The sequence below is a fragment of the Pongo abelii genome, chromosome 12, assembly GCF_028885655.2.
Source record: "Pongo abelii isolate AG06213 chromosome 12, NHGRI_mPonAbe1-v2.0_pri, whole genome shotgun sequence".
NCBI lineage: Eukaryota > Metazoa > Chordata > Mammalia > Primates > Hominidae > Pongo > Pongo abelii.
In genome coordinates, this window is record NC_071997.2 from 108,197,394 (window position 1) to 108,217,214 (window position 19,821).

The 19,821-nt window shown below is 36.2% G+C and overlaps 1 protein-coding gene across 9 annotated transcripts in view; it reads right to left on the minus strand.

The window, feature by feature from the left end:
- The window catches only part of NCOA1 (nuclear receptor coactivator 1), a 279,034-nt gene that overhangs the window by 170,860 nt on the left and 88,353 nt on the right, over positions 1-19,821 (minus strand). For 5 of the 9 annotated variants that reach the window (XM_024242465.3, XM_024242456.3, XM_054548296.2 and 2 more), the window contains one exon: positions 13,346-13,434. The exons of 3 other annotated variants lie outside the window; for them this stretch is intronic. The gene's annotated coding sequence lies outside the window, so the exon portion shown is untranslated. Of the gene's footprint in view, positions 1-3,876; positions 3,929-13,345; positions 13,435-19,821 lie in introns of all 9 variants that reach the window. One more of the 9 variants, XM_054548294.2, reaches the window with a different exon arrangement.

Below are 19,821 nucleotides of genomic sequence, written 5' to 3' on the forward strand. Positions count from 1 at the left end.
CAACTCTTCCCTGGGTCTCCAGCCTGCCAGCCCTCTCTACAGATTTCAGACTCTCCAGCACCTACAATTACTGAGCCATTTTCTGAAAATCTTCCCCAGCCCCAGCCCCTGCCACAAACACAAACAATACTCCTATTGATTATGGTTTTCCAGATAACCATTGGCCAATACAGTATTCTCCAGTTTAAAATCTTGTTTAGTGACTATAGAGGATCCAAGATAAGCCCTCTGTCTCACAATTGATTCATTCATTTAAAAAATATTTGCATGTCTGCTGTGTGCTACATTCTGAGGATTCAAAGTTGATTTAACTGATGTCTCTGTTCAAGGATTTGAGGGAGATTTAGTTGAGATAAGAGATAATTAAAATAACATGTAAACATCATAAGGTTATAGGTTATGAGCTCAGGATACTATTCATGGGAACAAAGAGGAAGGATGTATAATTGAGGTTCCTATACCAATCGAACCCCATTTCCCATAGGTAAAACACTGTTCATCACATATTGACCCTCGGAAACCAATTATATACCCTACGCATATAAAGTAAAACCACAAAAGCACAGTGTGTAAAAACAAACACAATATAATTATTACATTGTTAATATTCCTTTTGGATGATTTCTTTACATGAGCTGAACTGGCTAAGTATTCTTTAAATAGGACTTAGAATGTTGAAGAATCTTGTTCCAGTTTGAAAAGCCAAATGGATTAACAGGGATTGGAAAGACACACAAAACCTCACAGTTCATAAACCTCAAGCATACCAGTTAAAATGAATATTGTAGAATGGCATAAGTCTTTAACTCTTTGAAATGTAATAGCACATTAAATCACAAAACCTTTATTTTGAAATCATCTTAAGTATACACAAAAATGATTAAAATTTAAGTTTATTTAAGAATACTCTCAATTAATTTGCTGTAGCCTTTGCACTTGTAAGTATACCATTTTATATTACTAAATATAAAAATTCAGGATCTAGGTTTACAATGTGAAACATAACCTCTAAATTAAAACATTTAAAAAATCACTAACTTAAGCCTGACAGCCAAATCTTAATCAAATAGTACCAAATGGTAAATAAAACAAAGTTTTTTTTTGGCTTTGGTCCCATATTTAAATTAGGAGATTTCTTTAATTCCTAGTAGTCTGAGAATTTCATAACTCTGTGAGACTACTATGCTAAGGACTATTTTGTAAGAACTGCTGTCAGTATTACTGTATGGCATTTTATTCTTCAGGTTAAGTAATCAGAAAAACATTTCCCAATATTAACTAAACCGATATTATTAAATGAACACAGTCTTATAATTTTCCACAAGTATTCTATAAGATAAATTTGCTTTGCTTTCTAGAATCACTTAATCACAGAATCTTGGTGTAGCCAGCCTCCATTTTTACAGATGCCACAAGTTGTGATCTACCCAATGATACTGTAGTTTAATCCTTGTCAAATTAGCAGGGGACACAATGGGGCTCTTTTGGTATCCCAAAACCAGTAAAACCTACATCTCCATAAGCAGGCACACAATAAATCTTTGTTAAATGAATAAATGAAATGCTCACAGGTCTGAGATTCTTATAGTCTGAAATCTCATGATCTCACTCCTGAAATTCTACCTCAACACAGATACTGTCAAAGACAGATTTTCCTCTGCAACTACAGGGGCTTCCATACACACTGTAAGAACATACACCACATACAGCAAAGAGATGACACAGCATCACATTAACACTTCATGAAATAATTGAGGCAAATTATCAGAGATCTCTATTGTGCCCATAAAAGCTTTGTATTCAAATACTAATACCTGCTTGCCTAGTTGAGAGCTCAATAACCTCTATGCAGAGGCTGGAAGGCTAAAAAGGCCCTAAAAAACAATTAGGACACCAAAAAAGCCTCATTGTGTCCCCTGCTAATTTGACAAAGATTAAACTACAATATCATTGGGTAAATCACAACTTGTGGCATCTGTAAAAATGGAGGCTGGCTACACCAAGATTCTATAATTAAGTGATTCTAGAAAGCAAAGCAAATTTACCTTAAATATTCTTTTGGAAAGTATAATACTTCAGAGGTCCTATAAAAATGGTTTTTAACCTTGTTTAGGTGATGGAAAGCGTCAAGACTTCAATAAAGCTATAGATATTTCATCTCAAAAGAATTCCCACATGGATAAAACTTTATATATAATATCAGGAGATTTAATGAGCCTCTGAAGTGGTCCATGAAACTCATGTAAGAAACTTCTGTTTTGTAAATTTAAATAGAATTCAATACATTGGAGGTGTGCTAATAAGTTTGAAAACAAAGCAGTACTTTCTACCTAATTCTTTTGATTTTTAAAAAACAAGTTACGTTATATTTATTTTAAATTTCAGACAATAGCAAAGATGAAGAGGTGATTTTACAACTATCAAATAGAAACACGGTTTTGAAGAACTGAAAAATATTAGCTTAGATAATTGAACTGTGCTGGTAAATCAGAGTTCCAGATAAGTGACAATCAAACCATTATTATTACATAAATATCAATCCCAATTCTAATAAAACAACTATAAGAAAAATATTTATTTAGAATCCCAAAGTTAAACAAACATTTGGCCCATTTAATTTTCTTCAATGAGACAATCCGTTTAAAGATAAGACTTTAATAAAAACACAAAACTAAGTATAAGCAATTGCATTACTATAATAGCTTAAACTTCTGAAAGATTAAACATCAATCATGTATTTTAAAAGTGAAACAGTCTCATCACATCCCAATTTATAATTAAGATTGGTTAAGTATGTTGAACTACAACATTAATTTGTTCAGTATTTGTATTTCTAAGGATAAAATTTAAAATGCTTTCAAATGTATCAGGAAAGAAAGCTGAGAGGGCTGACTTATCATAGAGAAGGAAATAAGTAACAATTACACAATTCTTTAGAGGTTAATTAAAAATAGGCAAGTAATACCGATGTTAAGGTTTTTATAAACCATCTGCACAACAAACCAAAAGGATGCTAATATCTGCTCTTGTAGTTTAGTTTCTGACATACATCCTTTGTGCAAATTTCTCCTAGGATTTCTCTTGTCTAAAGAGTGTCCCCAGGGAACCAGCAAGAAGAAATTCTGTGATTATGTTCTGATGCAATAAAGGCAAAGACCTTTCTAATCCTGAATTTGAGAAAAATAATGACTCTGCCCCAAATGTGACAGCAATACCCCCATCAGGAACATGAAAATAAAATGGCTATAATTTCTGGTATATTCCTTTTGTCTTTTCAATCGAACGATACCTAATTTTCTTAAAGTTTTTTTCCATAAGTTACGAAATCATAAATTAAGCATGTTTTATTATAAATTACAAATTACTATTTATTGAATTCACAAAAGGAAAACATTTAAACAAGCTTATGTAACATATTTACAGCAACATGAATTCTGGATTCTTCAATGTTCCACTTATAAATTATTATACTTAGGAATTGTGAATCTAGTAGTGTGTTTACTTGAATAATTGTACATTTCCTTCACATAAATTACACTGTGAAAGGGATCAGGAAATGAGGCAAATATCAGGATCTTAGTCCACAGTAATCTTTATAATTCTAATTTATCTTCTGGATTCTTATTTCTGTTTAATCAAAGAATGGTACACTTCCTAAAAATTGCAAAGATAATCAGTAGCAGAGTTAAGTTAGAAGAATCTAGATTTAATGCTTCTCTCCTCTTCAGCTGTTTTAGTTTTCTAAGAAAGGCTACTTAAAGCTAAAGATACATATTGGGTGAGGCCTTATAGGGCAGACTTCATATGTGAATACCTGTACGCATGACAACAGGAATTCAAAGAACCAGGGCTTTACTCCCAAAACTTGCCACTAACCTGCTTTTATGACACCAGGCATATAACTTGTAAGGGACTTAGTTTTTGCCACCTGTAAAATAAGGATGTTGAAACGTGATCTCCAAGGTCATTTCCAATTAAGATGCTTGCATAAGTTCACATTTATGTAAGTATATGAATAACAGAATTACAGTAAATCCATGTGAGAGTATGGACATAGGTATACATGTAGGAAGGGCAAAGAAATGTGTGAAAAAAAATAAAAATTCAATGTTTACATTTGGAGTTTCTTTTCACAGGCAGGGTTTAGACTTTCGATAAAGAAAGGCCCAGAAGACCCACTACTCTCATCCAAATTCCCATCACCCTCCTTTTATGCCACTGCTATACTAATATCCACAAGCAGTATAACCTAAGAGTGTGCTTTCCCCACAATATAACCATTCTCATATCCAGTCCAGGGTAGACTGATCCAGTCTATCTCAATGAGGGTTGGCAAGCTTTTCTGTAAAGAGTTTAATAAATATAGATTTCCTTTCCCTTCTCAATAGTGCCATCCGTCAAGACAGTGCTTGCTGCCAACGTTGACTTCTAACAAATTACTTACTCTGGCCCTCTGACAAGAGCCAGTCCTTGACTCTTCTTGATCCTGGCAAATAAACTCCTGGTAACACTGTATCAAGTTTTTATTGCTACTTAACTCCTTTTTCCCTCATTAATTCAAAGCTACAACTTCACGACTTCATCCATCTTGAACCCCAAATGTCAGTATTACTATCACTCACCATTGGCCCAGAAAGATGGTAAGAAAATAGAAACAAAAAAAAAAAGGGGGACAAAGACAGGGTAGGTTCAGGTGAAGGACAGGTGAATGGTAGTATCACCTCCCTTTTCTAGACTCTAAAAAGGAACCAGGTGCTACCTTACTGTAAATTTAAATTAAAATGTCTACTTCAGCGGGAACAGAGAACATTTCACTTTATGCAAAGTGCTCCCTAATGAAAGAATTGTTATAACAGGGGGGAAAAACCTCAGTAAGCTTTTTTATTATGCTTTTATCTAGATCACTCTGCTTCCAGCTGTGAAACTGACTGATGTTGTTAAAGCTCCCAAGGAGCCTCTACAAGAAACCATGGTTACTGGTTCAAAACAGTATCAAAAAAAAAAAAAAAAAAAAAAGGAGGGGATAACAATTTGAAGAGAAAAACAGTTTTCTTACATTTCATCAAATGAAGCTATAGCAACAAGGAGTAGGTTGATGGCTGGGCAAAGGCTTCAAGATGATAACTTCTCTATGAGCCATCAAGGTGCTTGATCTCTCAGCCCAGAAGGCCCAGCACCTCAGGTGATCATTTTACCTTACCCAAGAGTGATCCCCCAAAGCTAATTTAGTTATTTACTATGGACAATATCTTATAAACTCAAATAATATTCTCTTCACAAGGTCAATGAGTTTGCTTTACACAGAAGCTTACTTGGAAAAAAATTAAGAGCACAAGGTTGCTTAATAAGTATATGAATCTGAGCCTAAAACGGTATCTATCATTTTAATATAAAGCTGCCTAAGTCATTCTTACCAATCTTTTCCAAAAGTTTTCATCAAATGCTCGTCTTTTCAAACCTCTTAGCAACGTTTTCAGTTATTAAATAATTCATTCCTTTCACATTTGAGAACCTATCATGTTTCAGGCACTGTATGAGACACTGGATATATCACAATAAAGAAAACAGACAAAACTCAAGCTTTTATGGAGCTTATAAACTAATGGAGAAAAGAGACATTAAATACATGACTGCAAATTGTGTTAACGTGCTAGGAAGAAAAAAATAAAAGGTATTTACTGGGATTTCAGGAAAACTTTTTTTAATTTTTAAAGAGATCAAATCCTCACAGCTATTTTTTTTTTTTATAGACAATGGCTTAATATATTTATTATATAAACAGCACACTGGATTGATAACAAACAGTAAGAACCCAATAAATGGTCAAAGGATACAGATAAAACACAATAAACACAGGACATTTTGTATCTCACTAGTAATACAAAAGAGTACAAAATAAAAGGTCATTTGCAGCCTTTCAAATTTGAAGTTTAAAAAGCTGGTAACACTGAAGGCTGATGTTGATGCCTCACAGCTATTGATGGTGGGTAATGGATACATAGAAATGGTGATGGATTCATCATACTCTCTACTTTTGTATATATTTATAAATTCTTAAAATAAAAATTTAAAAATGAAAGAAATAGGAAGAGACCTGAAAGATAAGTAGGTGTTAAAGAAGCAAAGCATGTCAGAGAAGAGTGTTCTCTAGGCCAAGAGAAGAGTAGATGCATCAATTCAGAGAACTGGGGAGCTTGGCATATTAGAGGGATTGAAGGAAAGATTAAAAGATAGCCGGGCCTCTAGGAACTATTTTTTAAAAGCCCCACCAAAAACTAAAGAACTGTCACATCCACAAGCTACAGATGGCAGATATTCCAAATAGTAATAATGGAAGCTAACTTTTTGAGCCTTCACTAAACGCCAGGCAGTGTGCTAAGAGTTACTACACTTTATTTCATAGATGTCTTAGAACAATCTATAAGAAAGATACAATTTTTTCCTAGTTTGCAGGGGAGGAAACTAAGGCACAGAGAGATCAAGAAACTTGCCTAGAAATGTCTGATTGCAGAACCTGTACTTTTTCTTAACTACAATCATATATACTGCTTACCACATGTCCAGTTGACATTATTATTATGTTTTACTTAAGACTTCTAAATTCTTGGTCCATTTCCACAATTAGCTTGGGCTTTGTGCTTAAATTATTTCTTGCTCATTTCACAAAATGGGATAGTAGATTATATATTAAGGTCTTCCTAGCTTTTAATGTACCTTTCCAATTACATTACTATTTTTTATACCAGAAGTTTATACTTACAGTATTTTATAGATCATATGATATAATTTAGGCAATTATCTAAATTTCGATAATTTATTAATCATTCAACAAATACTGGTCACCTTCATGACAGGTGCTCCACTAGGTGTTAGGAATACAGTAGTAAGCAAAATAGTTCAAAATCTCTGCCTGCATGATATTTATAATTCAGTGAGAAGAGACAGACAATAAATAAAACAAATAAACAATACAGTATGTTAGAACATGGTAAGTCCTATGGAGAAAATAAATCAGGAAAGGAGCACAGGAATTGCTGATTTCCCCATGCCTATTATGAGCAGGAATTTGTTGGGCAAATAAAGACAAGCAATGTCTGATTCCCTGCATTGAGCTGACTACAGTTTGGTAAACACAAATATGAGGAATTCTACAAAAGACAAATAAACGAAGTGCCATGGGTCCACACAGGGAAGAGCTACAAGGCAGAAGAAACTGAGTTGCAACCTGGATTTTACTCTCTTAAAAACTAAAAAGAAAAAAAATTTCCTAAAAAGAATGTGAGACATATTTATTAAATCCACATTTCAAAATTTTATAAAACCTTATTGATAAATATTTTAAGAAGATTTGAAAAAATAGAGACACACTATTTTCCTATTTGAGAAAACTATAATTAAAAATATCAAAGTTATAAGCTTAATACAAATCAAATAACTATAATGTTTTAGAAACATAATCTTGTAAGAATCTCTACTACAATTAAAAAAGTAAATATAAGAAAAGCCAAGGAAGTCTTGAGAAACGTGAGTACTGAGAGTAGATATGCTCTCATGATTATGAAAAGATACTGACACATTTTTCTCATTTGCTTTTCCTTCCACTGACTTCCCTCCTATTCTATGAGTAGCATCCATATCTTTGGTAAAGTTTAAAAATGAAAAGAGAAAGAAATAGTTAATATTTACCTTATGAATTAAAGAAAGAATTTTACAGTAAGATAAAAGTTTTTGAAAGTCTGGTTTTCCCAAAGAAAGAATTTGTTAGACACTAATATTTTCTGGCCAAGATTGAAAGAGTAGGATTATAGTTTCTTCCACAGTACAGAGCAGATATCCCTTCTGCTCATGACAGTCAGAACATGGGGCCTGTCAATTAGGGTAGAAAGATGATATAAATTAGAAAAAGTATGAATTATAGCCCCAAACTCCTGATTCTGGATGAAGGATTGTGGGATTAAAAGGTGAGACAGAGACAGAAGATGCAAGTGACCAATACTCCCATCATCTTTCAGGCAGAGGCGGCAGAAGAAAAGAATGTCTGACGGAGTAAGGAAATCTGGGAGCTAGAACAGTCAGCTTCACTTCCCACTAAGACTGTACAAAATGACTGCCTTCCAGAACTTCCCTGCCATGTGGTGTGCGTGCGCACAAACACACACACACTTTCTCTCTCTCTCAAACACACACACACACACACACACACCACCAACCTCTTTCCTCTCCCTATGCCTACTCAACAGAAGCTGGAGATAGCCACACCAAAATATATGCACAGAAACACAGGAAGATTGAGAAGGAATGTGAGATCAGCTCTGGCATCTCCCTTATTTCTCATGTGCCACGGAAGGTACATTTAGGAAATGTACCTTAGGAAACTTCTGTGTGCTCTAAAGTAGTACGGGAAAGTAACTTAAGATACAGATTGACGACTCTGCCAGAGGGATAAGTAATTCCATAGCAAGAGGCCTGGAAGAGAGAATACCAGGCTCAGGGGGCCAAGCCAGACTTCAGGCTATCTGTGACACACCAGGAAAGATGGCCAATGCATCCTAGGAGCAAAAAGAACAGGTCTCAGACAGTTCTGGTAGTACCTCAAACGACAGTTCTGGTAGTACCTCAAACGACAGTTCTGGTAGTACCTCAAACGACAGTTCTGGTAGTACCTCAAACCACAGTTCTGGTAGTACCTCAAACCACAGTTCTGGTAGTACCTCGGTGGCCACAATTCCAGGGAGAGACCAGTAAGAAACCCGAGAAGACAGCAGATAGAGTGAGGGTCTTGGTGTGCTTCCACCACTACAAGGTCACACAAGCCAACCCATAAGTCTAGATTCTGTTGTGGGCAGGTCTGAGGAAAGAGATAATATTTGAATGAGTAGTATCCAGAAGCTGAAATATCCAAACACAACAATTTAAATTATTGGATAAGACCCAGTTTGCCAGATGGGAGTAAGTCTGGTACTCTTCTTCTGGCCATCCAGTGACCAGGGTTCATCAAAAGGAAGAGATAAGAAAAATAAAGCTATATTTTCTTTGCACACCTGAGTATAAGTAAGGTGTGATCCTACTACAGATTTCATGATGATTATTATATCTGAGAATTCAACAGAAATACCTTGCACATTAGAAACCAATATCACCTTAAGATTAACAGTGGACGTTCAATTAAGATGGCAGAGTGAGCCCATTCATCTACCTCTTCTCCTACTAAAGACCTGAGGTCAGAGGGGCCTGGGGGTGTGGGCAGGCCACAAAACGACTGAGTGAAAAAACACCAATGATGGCCAGTACAACTCTAATGACAAGTAAGTGTCAGCCACAGCATTTATCATGAGTCTAAAGTCTTTGAGGGCTTATAGTGTGAACTTTGAAATGGAGATAATAGCAGACTAAAGACAATCTCAACGGAGAGAAGGGGGGGAAAAGGAAGGCAACTCAGAACTAATCAGAACTCTCCCTGCAGAAAAATTCCTTTCCAACAGCAGAAACCGAGGGACAGGGCCCCGTTATTAGCCTTGTCTCTGCAAGTGCATGATAAGAAAAATGAGTCCAGGAACGGTAGCTCATGGCTGTAATCCCAATGAGACCGAAGTGGGAGGATTGCTTGAGGCTGGGAGTTCCACACCAGCCTAGGCAACATACAGAGACTCCACCTCTACAAAAACAGAAAAATTAATGGGTATGGTGGTGAGCACCTGTAGTCCTGGCTACTCAGGAGGCTGAGGTGGAAAGTTTCCTAGATCTTGGGTGGTCAAGGATGCAGTGAGACATGATCGCACTACTGTGCTCCAGTCTGGGTGACAGAATGAGATCCTGTCTCCAAAGAGGGGAGGGGAGGGGAGGGAAAGCCCACCTCTCACTCACCACAGCAAGCGGGAAGCCGACTGCAGAGTCCCATGGTCAGCCATGATGCTCAGTGGGTAAGACAGTATTTTGTAAAGGGGAATAATGAGCTGTACAGAATTATACCAGTTTCCAAGATTTCAAGGGCTATCATTCAACTATCAGCATCAAAATAATTTAAGGTGTTTATGTGCCCTACTCTAGACTTACTGAATCAGATTTTTGTCCATGGGACCAGGAATCTACATTTTACCTGGGCCAAGCAATGGGTATATACATTCAAGTAAGACAACCACTGATTGTGACCTTTACTTGAAAATACTGTAAAGAAGAAAGCTAACAATCACTGGCCACTTAATAAAAACCAAGAGAGGCAATGAAGTGAAGAAGTAGAGACACAATGACCCAAAGAAAATACAGTAAGGCAACAAAAATAAATAAAATGTTCCTAACTTTATTGGTATCTTGAGAGAGATTCAACAGGCCAATATATGCACAGAACAACAACAACAAAAATCTGTTCTTATAATAGTCAAGGAACAAGAAGAATTTTGGGAAAATAAAAACAAAAATTATTTTCAAAATGAAATAATGTGACTTTCAGTGAATGTCAAGATGGAATAAGCCCTTTACAGCCTATCTCCCTCACCGATTACAACTAAAACCTCTGGGCAGAATACTAAAAGCAACTTCTTGAAAACCGAAAAATAACAATGTCAGGTGCGTTGGAGAAGAAAGTCAAAATATGAAGAATAACCAATATGACGCTGAGTTTACTATTTTTTTTTAATCCTTCCTTTATCTACCACTTTGACCTGCGGGTGGGCAGAGTCCCAGAATTAGGCAGCAGACACACATGGCAAAACTCCAGGAGAAACCCCCTCTTTCTAGTGGGTATAAAACAAGCATCTGTGGGCTACAGTGTGTGGTTTGGAGCAGTACGAGGGGAGTTCCCAGTTTCTTTCTTTTTTTATTTTTCTTCTCTGCTGACTCTGTCTCAAAGCCAGTCTGTTATGAAGCTGCACTACTGAGGCAGCACATCTGAAAGCCTAAGAGAAACCTGTCCTTCTGTCCTCAGAAACGGGAAAGGGACCAGGGTGGTAGGAAGAATATGGGAAGAATCTTCACTGTGTATTTCTCTGGGGCATAACAGTGGGGGAAGGGGACACTAAGACACTAAGAGAAAGAATAACCCCTGCCACTAGTGAAAGGACTAGGAAAAGAGGCTCCTGGGAGCCAGAAAGCATAAGGAAAGTCTCTGAGAGGACAGAGATCTAATTCCAAGTTGCGTATGTGTAGAAAAAGCATAAAGAAGTATAGCAAGCCGGCCAGGCATGGTGGCTCATGCCTGTAATCCCAACACTTTGGGAGGCCAAGGCAGGCAGACTGCCTGAGCCTAGAGTTTGAGACCAGCCTTGGCAATGTGGTGAAACCCCATCTATACAAAAACAAAAACAAAAAACAAAAATTAGCTGGGCATACTCTGGGGCTGAGATGGAAGGATCACTTGAACTATGGAGGCAGAAGTTGCAGTGAGCTGAGATTGTGCCACTGTGCACCTGCGGTCCCAGCTGCTAGGAAGGCTGAGCTGGGAGAATCCCTTGAGCCTGACTGGTAGATGCTGCAGTGAGCCCAGATCATGCCACTGCACTCCAGCCTGAGCAAGAGAGGAAGATTTTTATCTTAAACAAACAAACAAACAAACAAAAAGGCTCAAGCAATTCTTACACCTCAGCCACCCAAGTAGCTGGGACCACAGGCGCACACCACCGGCCCAGCTAATTTTTTTTTGAGACTGAGTCTCGCTCTGTCGCCCAGGCTGGAGTGCAGTGGCACGATCTCGGCTCATTGCAAGCTCCACCTCCAGGGTTCACACCATTCTCCTGCCTCAGCCTCCTGAGTAGCTGGGACTACAGGAGCCCGCCACCATGCCCAGCTAATTTTTTGTATTTTTAGTAGAGGCGGGTTTTTTCCATGTTGCCCAGGCTGGTCTCCAACTCCTCAGCTCAGGTGATCCACCTGCCTCAGCCTCCCAAAGTGATGGGATTACAGGCGTGAGCCACCGCTCCTGGCCCCAAATGAATCTTTAACTCAATGCAATTGTAATTAAAAATCCTTCATATGTTTACTTTTTAATTTGATGAATGTATTCTCAAGTTAATTTGGAAAAATATCAAAGAATAAAACAGTTTTGAAAAACTAATAAAAGAGGACTTTAAAGCTACAATAACATTAAAAATACATCATAATTATGCTGTGACAGATAATTAGATCAAAGGAACATTAATAGAGACAAAGAAATATACGTGTATATGAAAATCTTACATTGGGTAAACTATACTTTGAAATCTTGGTAAAAATGAAACATTTACTAAATGCTATCAGAACTAATAATCTAGATTTCTACATATCATTTATAAAAATTATGAAAGATTAAATACTTAAAAATATTTAAAGATGAAAGACCAATAGCCAATAAACATATGACAAAAGGTAGTCAAAAAACTGTAACTTAAGTGGCATTTCTTTTTTAATCTTTTAGATTGCCATTATGTTAAAAAAAAAATCTGTGAATGTGTCTGCATTCACTGAGATGTATCAAGCATTCGGAAATTTCTACACTAAAAAAAGAGAAAAAATGTAGAGGAAAAAGTAGATCTGAATACTTAAACATTTCAAAACTTCTATACATAAAAAAATCACAAAGTAAAAAGGCAAATAGAAAGGGTAAATGTATTTGCACAAAACATGACAAATATTCTTAATATATTCAAAATTCATATATAATGCTATAAAAATTGGTAACACTCCAATGGATAAGTGGATACAGAACTCTAAATACAACAAAGAAACAAATTAAAATGAAATGCAATTATCTACATGCCAATTTAGCAAACACTAGGGTGGGGGAACACCCAATGGGATAATGTGGTGAAGCAGGCATGCTCACTTGCTGACAATGAGGAAAGGTTGACACAATCTTACTAAGGAGCAATTTGACATATTAAGAAGAAAGAACCTTAAAAAAAGGCGACAGTATTATTAAAATTTGGGAAAGTCTTCAATTCTAGCCTCACATTTGACAGCTGCATTACAAGAAAAGTCACATACCATTTTGAGCACCGGTTTCTTCAATGTAAAATATCAATACCAGCCACTAATTCACAGAGTTGTAATATTTAAAAGAGAAACAAAGCCTGTAAAAATGTCTGAAAAATTGCAAAGCACAGGGTTGCCCAAGGGTCTGTGAACTTTAGGAAATTTTCGAAGATCTTCAAACTCTGACTGAACATGTGTGAATGTTTGTGAAAAGATCTACACAGCTTTAAGCAGACTCTCAAAGGGGCCCTGATCCAAAAGAAAACTGAAAACCACTATAGGCATGGAAAATAAAAGAAAGAATTTTCTTCCCAGTGTCCAAGTGTTGCCTGACACACTATAGGCCCAAATTAGGAATTCACTATAAAAATCCAGATAGTATTTAAGATGATATTCAACTTACCCTGTTAATTTCTAAGCCCCTCAGAGTAGTATTTAGTGATTTCTGAGGAGATTAACTCATTCACTGCTTGCTATAGCTGTAACTGGAACCTGAAATTAGGAAAACAGTAAGTCAATCAATTGGATCTACTTGGATCAATCACATGAAATTAATGCAGTCTACTTTGGAAAATGGGTGGGGGGAGCAGTAAATAAATTTAATATATTTAAAGTACTATTCTGAATTCATTAAGATATGCATAATTAATATATAAACTACACTGGGACATTTCTCTTGAAGCAAACAAAAACAAAATTGTATATATTTTAATAAAATGGAATATAGATAATTAACATTCTACAAAATACTTTCTTATCATTTGAAAAATAATAGCTTTTTAAAAAATTGACATTTAGTAACTATATTTATGGGGTACAGTGATATTTCAATACATATATAGAATGTGTAATAATCAAATCAGGGTAATGGCGTATCAATCACCTTAAACATTCATCATCTTTGTGTTAGGAACATTCAAAATTCTCTCTTCTAGATATTTAAAGATACACACTAAATTCTTGTTAATGATAGTCACCCTACATTGCTACAGAACACCAGAACTTATTCCTATCTAACCTATAATTTTGTATCTGTTATCCAACCTCTCCCAATACCTGCCTCCCGATTATCCTTCCTGCCTTTAGTAACCACAATTATCTCTCTACTTATACGTGCTCAAATTTTTTTAGCTCCCACAATATGAGTGAAAATGTACTATATTTGTCTTTCTGTGTCTGACTTATTTAACTTAATATACAGTCCTCCAGGCTCATCCACATTGCTCCAAATGACAGGATTTCATTCTTTTTTATGGCTGAATAGTATTCCATTCTGTATATATATCACATTTTCTTTATCCATTCATCTGTTGATAGATATTTAGGTTGATTCCGTATCTTGGTTACTGTGATATGCTGCAATAAACATGGGAATATAGACATCTCTTCGACATACTGTTATCCTTTACGTTGGGTAAGTACCTAGTAGTGGGATTGCTGAAACACATGGCAGTTCTATTTTTAGTTTTGAGGAGTATCCACAGTTTCGCATAATGGTGGTTCTAATTTACATTCCTACAAATAGTGTATGAGTGCCCTTTCCTCCACATCCTTGCCAGCATTTATTTTTTGTCTTTTTGATAATAGCCATTCTGAGGTGAAATAATCCTCATTATGGTTTTGATTTTCATTTCCCTGATGATTACTGAAGTTTAATATTTTTTCCATATATTTGTTGGCCTTTTGCATATTCCTTTTGAGAAATGTCTAGTCAGATCATTAACCTATTTCTTAACTGAATTATTGGCTTTTGCTGTTGAGTTTCTTACTTATTTTTGATATTAATCTCTTATCAGAAGAACAGTTTGCAAATATTTTCTCCCATTCTTCAGGTTGTCTCTTTACTCTGTTGATTGTTTTCTCTGCTGTGAGGTTTTTTAGCTTCATATAATACCATTTGTCTATTGTTGCTTTTGTTACACCTGTGCATTTGAAGTCTTAGCCATGAAATCTTTGCCCAGATAAATGTCCTGAAGCATTTCAGACTTTACATTTAAGTCTTAAACCATTTGAAGTTGATTTTTGTATACGATGAGAGATGAGGGTCTAGTCTCATTCTTCTGCATATGGATATCCAGTTTTCCCAGCCCATTTATTGAAGAGGCTTGTCTTTTCCCGAATGTATGTTCTTGGTGCCTCTGGTAAAAATCAGTTGTCTATAAATATGTAGATTTATTTCTGGGTTCTCTTCTGCTCCATTGGTCTATGTGTCTGTTTTTATGCCAGTGCATGCTGTTTGGGTTACTACTGCTTTGCAGTATATTTTGAAGTCAGATAATGTGATGCCTCCAAGGTACTCTCCCACCCCTCAGGAATTCTTTGCCTATTTGGGGTCTTCTGTGGTTTCATACAAATTTTAGGATCTGTTTTTCTATTTTTGTGAAGAATGTCATTGGTATTTTGATAGGGCTTGTGTTGAATCTGTACATTGCTTTGGGTAGTATGGTCATTTTGACAATATTAGCTCTTTGTTAATCCATGAACATGAAATATGTTTCCATTTTTTGTATGTCCTCTTCAATTTATTTCATCAGTGTTTTGTATTTTTTATTGTAGAGATATTTCACCTTCTTGGTTAAATTTATTCCTATGTGGGGTTTTTTGTGGTTACTGTAAATAGAATTGCTTTCTTTTCCAGGCTAGTTCATTACTGATATATAGAAATTGCTACTGATTTTTGTATGTTGATTTTGTATCCTACAACTTTACTGAATTTGTTTATCAATTTTAAAACTGATTTAAAAAAAGTGGAGTTTCTAGGTTTTTCTATATATAAGACCATGTCATCTGCAAACAGAGACAATTTGACTTCCTCTTTTCCAATGTAGATGCCCTCTATTTCTTTCTCTTGCCTATTTGCTCTAGCTAAGACTTCCAGTACTATGTTGAATAAGAGTGATGAAAGTGGGCATCCTTGTCTTATTCCTTTCCTTAAAGGAAAAACTTTCAACTTTTCCCTATTCAATATAATGTTAGCTGTGGGTTTGTCACATATGGCCTTTAACTGTATTGAGAAATATTCCTTCTATGTCTAATTTGTTGAGAGATTTAGCATGAAGGGATGTTAAATTTTATCAAATGATTTTTTCTACATCTATTGGGTGATCATATGGTTTTGTACTTCATTCTGTTGATATGATGAATCACTTATTGATTTGCATATGTTGAACCATTCCTAGGATAAATCCCACTTAGGCATGGTGTGTAATCTTTCTGATGTGCTGTTGGATTCAGTTTGCTAGTATTTCGTTGAGGATTTTTGCATCTGTGTTTATCAGGAATATTGGCCTGTAGTTTTCTGTTTCTGTTATATGCTATGACCTTGGAGCTGAAGAAGCTGGCAGCCCAGGCCCAGCCATAGGCCCAGACTCCCCTCAAAACCAACCAGCCAAACAAAACAAAATCCTGTTCTCTCTAGGCAAAGAATAAGGAAAGAGACAATCCAGACAGAGCCGATTATACCTAGCCAAACATCACCAAAAACACAAAAACAAAAGTAAAAAACAACTCTGTGCCTGTAGCTCCCACCCCCAGCAGAAAAGGTGAAGTAGGGAGCCTAGAAGTCTGCTCTCCTCCAGCTGTAATAAGGCACTCAATTCTCCCCACAATGGTGATGTCAGAGAAGGCCAGTAGGGAGCCAGTCCCTGCCACGTGATAATGAGACCTCCTTTTCCATAGTGTCAGTGAAGACCACATGGGGAGCTTGGACCTTCACCTAGTAGTAACAAGGTACCCTTCTCTCTTTCTGCCACAGGCTGTTTTTGGAGAAGCCTAGTAGAGAGTCAGGCCTTTCACCATCACACAGTAAAGAGACTATCACCCTGTGGAGGATATGTGGGGAACCATAATGACATATTCCTGCCCCTCCCAGCCAGGGAGAAATCAATGGGGGCCAGAACTCCCATCCATGACCAGCAGTAACAAAGAATCTCTCCCTAAATTGAGTGTCAAGAGAGGCAAAGTAGAGAACCTGGACTTGTATCCCCACAGGAAAGTAATGAGGCTTCCCTCCTTCTCATGCGGGGGCAGGGCCAGAGGAAGCCAACTAAATCAGAACATTTAAATAAGACCCAGAGTGTCAGCATGTAATACTAAAAATGTCCAGGTATCAAATAAAAATCACTCATCATACCAAGATCCAGGAATATCTCAAACAGAATGAAAAAAGGCAATCCACAGATGCCAATACCAGGATGATGGAGGTGTTAAAATTATCTGAAAAACATTTTTAAGCAGCTGTCATAAAAATGACTCAAGGAGCCATTACAGACATACTTGAAACAACAAAATAACTGAGAGTCTCAAAAACAAAGCAAGATATAAAGAACATACTGCAAAGAAAGAAAAGATATAAAGAAGAACCAAATGGAAATTTCAGAACTGAAAAATAGGTGAAACAAAAGATGTAATGGATAGATGCAACAGTAGAATGGAAGGGACAGAGGAAAGAATCACTGAACCAGAATATAGAACAATAGATACTACCCAGTCTAAACAACAGAGAAAAAATAGCCTGAAAACAAATAATTAGAGCCTCAAGATCTAACAAAAGATCTAACCCTAACAAAAGATCAAGCTCTAACAAAAGATCTATCTTCTGCCATGGAGTCCAACAAGGAGAGAAGAAAGTGGGCAGGGCTGAAAAAGTGCTCTAAGAAAAAAACCAGACAACTTTCCATGTTTGGCAAAACACATAAATTTACAGATTCAAGAAGCCGAGTGAACCATAAACAGGATAAACCCAAAGCAATCCACATCAAAGCATATCATAGTTAAACTTCTGAAAGCTGAAGACACAGAAAATGTAATAAAAACAGTAAGAGAGAAATGATAATTTACCTATAAGAGAAAATAATTCAAATGACAGCAGACATCTCATCAGCAACAAAGGAGAAACGAAAGAAGTGGCACAACATTTTTTACTGACGTCCACCCCTGATCATCTGTGTCTATTTTTGCATCTGTTTTTTCTCTTGTTCCTGGTTCTTGGCATGTCTGGAATCTGGGGACTCAATGTCAAACACTGCATCGTTAAAAACTATAAAGGATGTGAAATTTATCTTCAATTGAAGAGTTTCTTTACTTTGTGGTTGGCAGCGGGAGCTAATAAAATCAGAGATCAAGCTAACTTGAAGCTTGTTTTCAATCTTATTAAGACCTAGTCTACTTCTGGTTCACTCTTACTGCTAGGATGCAGTTGTTCAACCTAGGGTGTTTACCAGGACGCCTCTATCTCTAGCACCATGAAACTGCTGAAAACTCTGCTGAGCTTAGTTTGTTAGCAGCCACTTTCTGCTCAACTTTCCTGCTTATTGGTTTGTGTTGCTTACTAAGCTGTGACAACTCTTAAGGGAAACATGATTCAGACTTCTAGGCTCACTTCTCTGTGACTGTCTTAGCCACTCAAGCTCTAGCTACCTTGGTAACCATGAACTCCAAAAGTCTCTCATCAGGGTTTGGGGACCTCTGGTTTAACTGAGTGAACCTGTCTTACATGGCAAAGGTGGATTAACTCCTTGAATTATATAGCTCTTTCAATATCAAACTCTGTTGAAAAAGCATCAATGACTTCTCATACAGAAGAATAAAGTCCCACCTTGTTAGCTACAAGTCCACTCAGAATTCTGTCCTTATGTATGCCTATCCTCCTGCCTTATTCTCCAGTCAATTCCTACTGTCATGTCTTTCCTCAGATAAATCCCTCTTCCTGGAGTAGCACTCCCACCTCCTGGCTCCCAAGAGAATCCATATTCTACTAAACTTACAAACCCCAGTTCAAATTCCTCTAAAAGCTCTTCATCAACCAACTTGTTTCCCATCTCCCTTACTCATTAAGGTATCTGAGAACAGGTTCTGTATGTGTATGTTTTAAATTCTTTTTTAACTCAACGTTATTCTGTTGTTCATTTAAAAAAAAATACTACTAATAATTTTTCAGTACCCACCACATGCCAAGCTTTTCTAAGCACTGGTTTTACAGCAGAGAACAAAAAAAGATACAGTCCCAGTTGTCACAGTGCTTACACTTAAACGTAATGGATATGAACTATTCAGGTATTAATTTAGCATAATATATCAAAATTTTCCCTGTTGACCAATTAGGTTGTCTTCAGCTTTTACTATGATAACTAATAGTATTGTGAATGCAGCTCTAATATAGCTTTTTTTATTCTTTATTTACTTAGGGTCAATTCCCAAGAGTAAGATCATTAATCCATGCCCTTAGATATGTTTATGCCTTTTAAGATATATACTACCATACTACCTCTCAAATGAGTTGTTCCAATTCCAAAAGCAATGCATGAGTACTTGATTCCCTATGGACTTCTTTATTATGGTTACTCAGTAACTATAAAAAAAAGTTATTCACTATTGTTTTTAATTACCAATGATGTTGAACTCTTTTCCTTATGAGCTAATGGGCATGTCCTTTATTAATGTAGTTACTGGAATCTTAGTGTTGTAAATATTTTCATAATACAGTAATCATGTAAGGTCATATTTGTGTTTTCCACTTTGTTATTTTTCTTTTTAGTTTTAATTGTGTTGGTTTTCTTCATACAGATGTGCTTAGTTTTTATAATCACTTCTTACAGTCTTCTTACCTTAGATTACTATTCTTTGCACAGTTTCACTAGTTTTTCCAATTTAAAAAGGTCAACCATAACATTTGTATATGAAAAGGCTCTACATGAACTTTCCTAACTGCCATCTGATCATCCCAAAACTTATTAAACAATTCTACCACTGACAGATTTTATGCTTGCTCATTGAGTACTAAATTACTAAACTAGATTTTCTCAATACTAAAGATACCTGTTTTTCTTAAAATAATATTTTCAGGTTTCTGAAACTAGAAGTATCAGAATTAAAATCCAA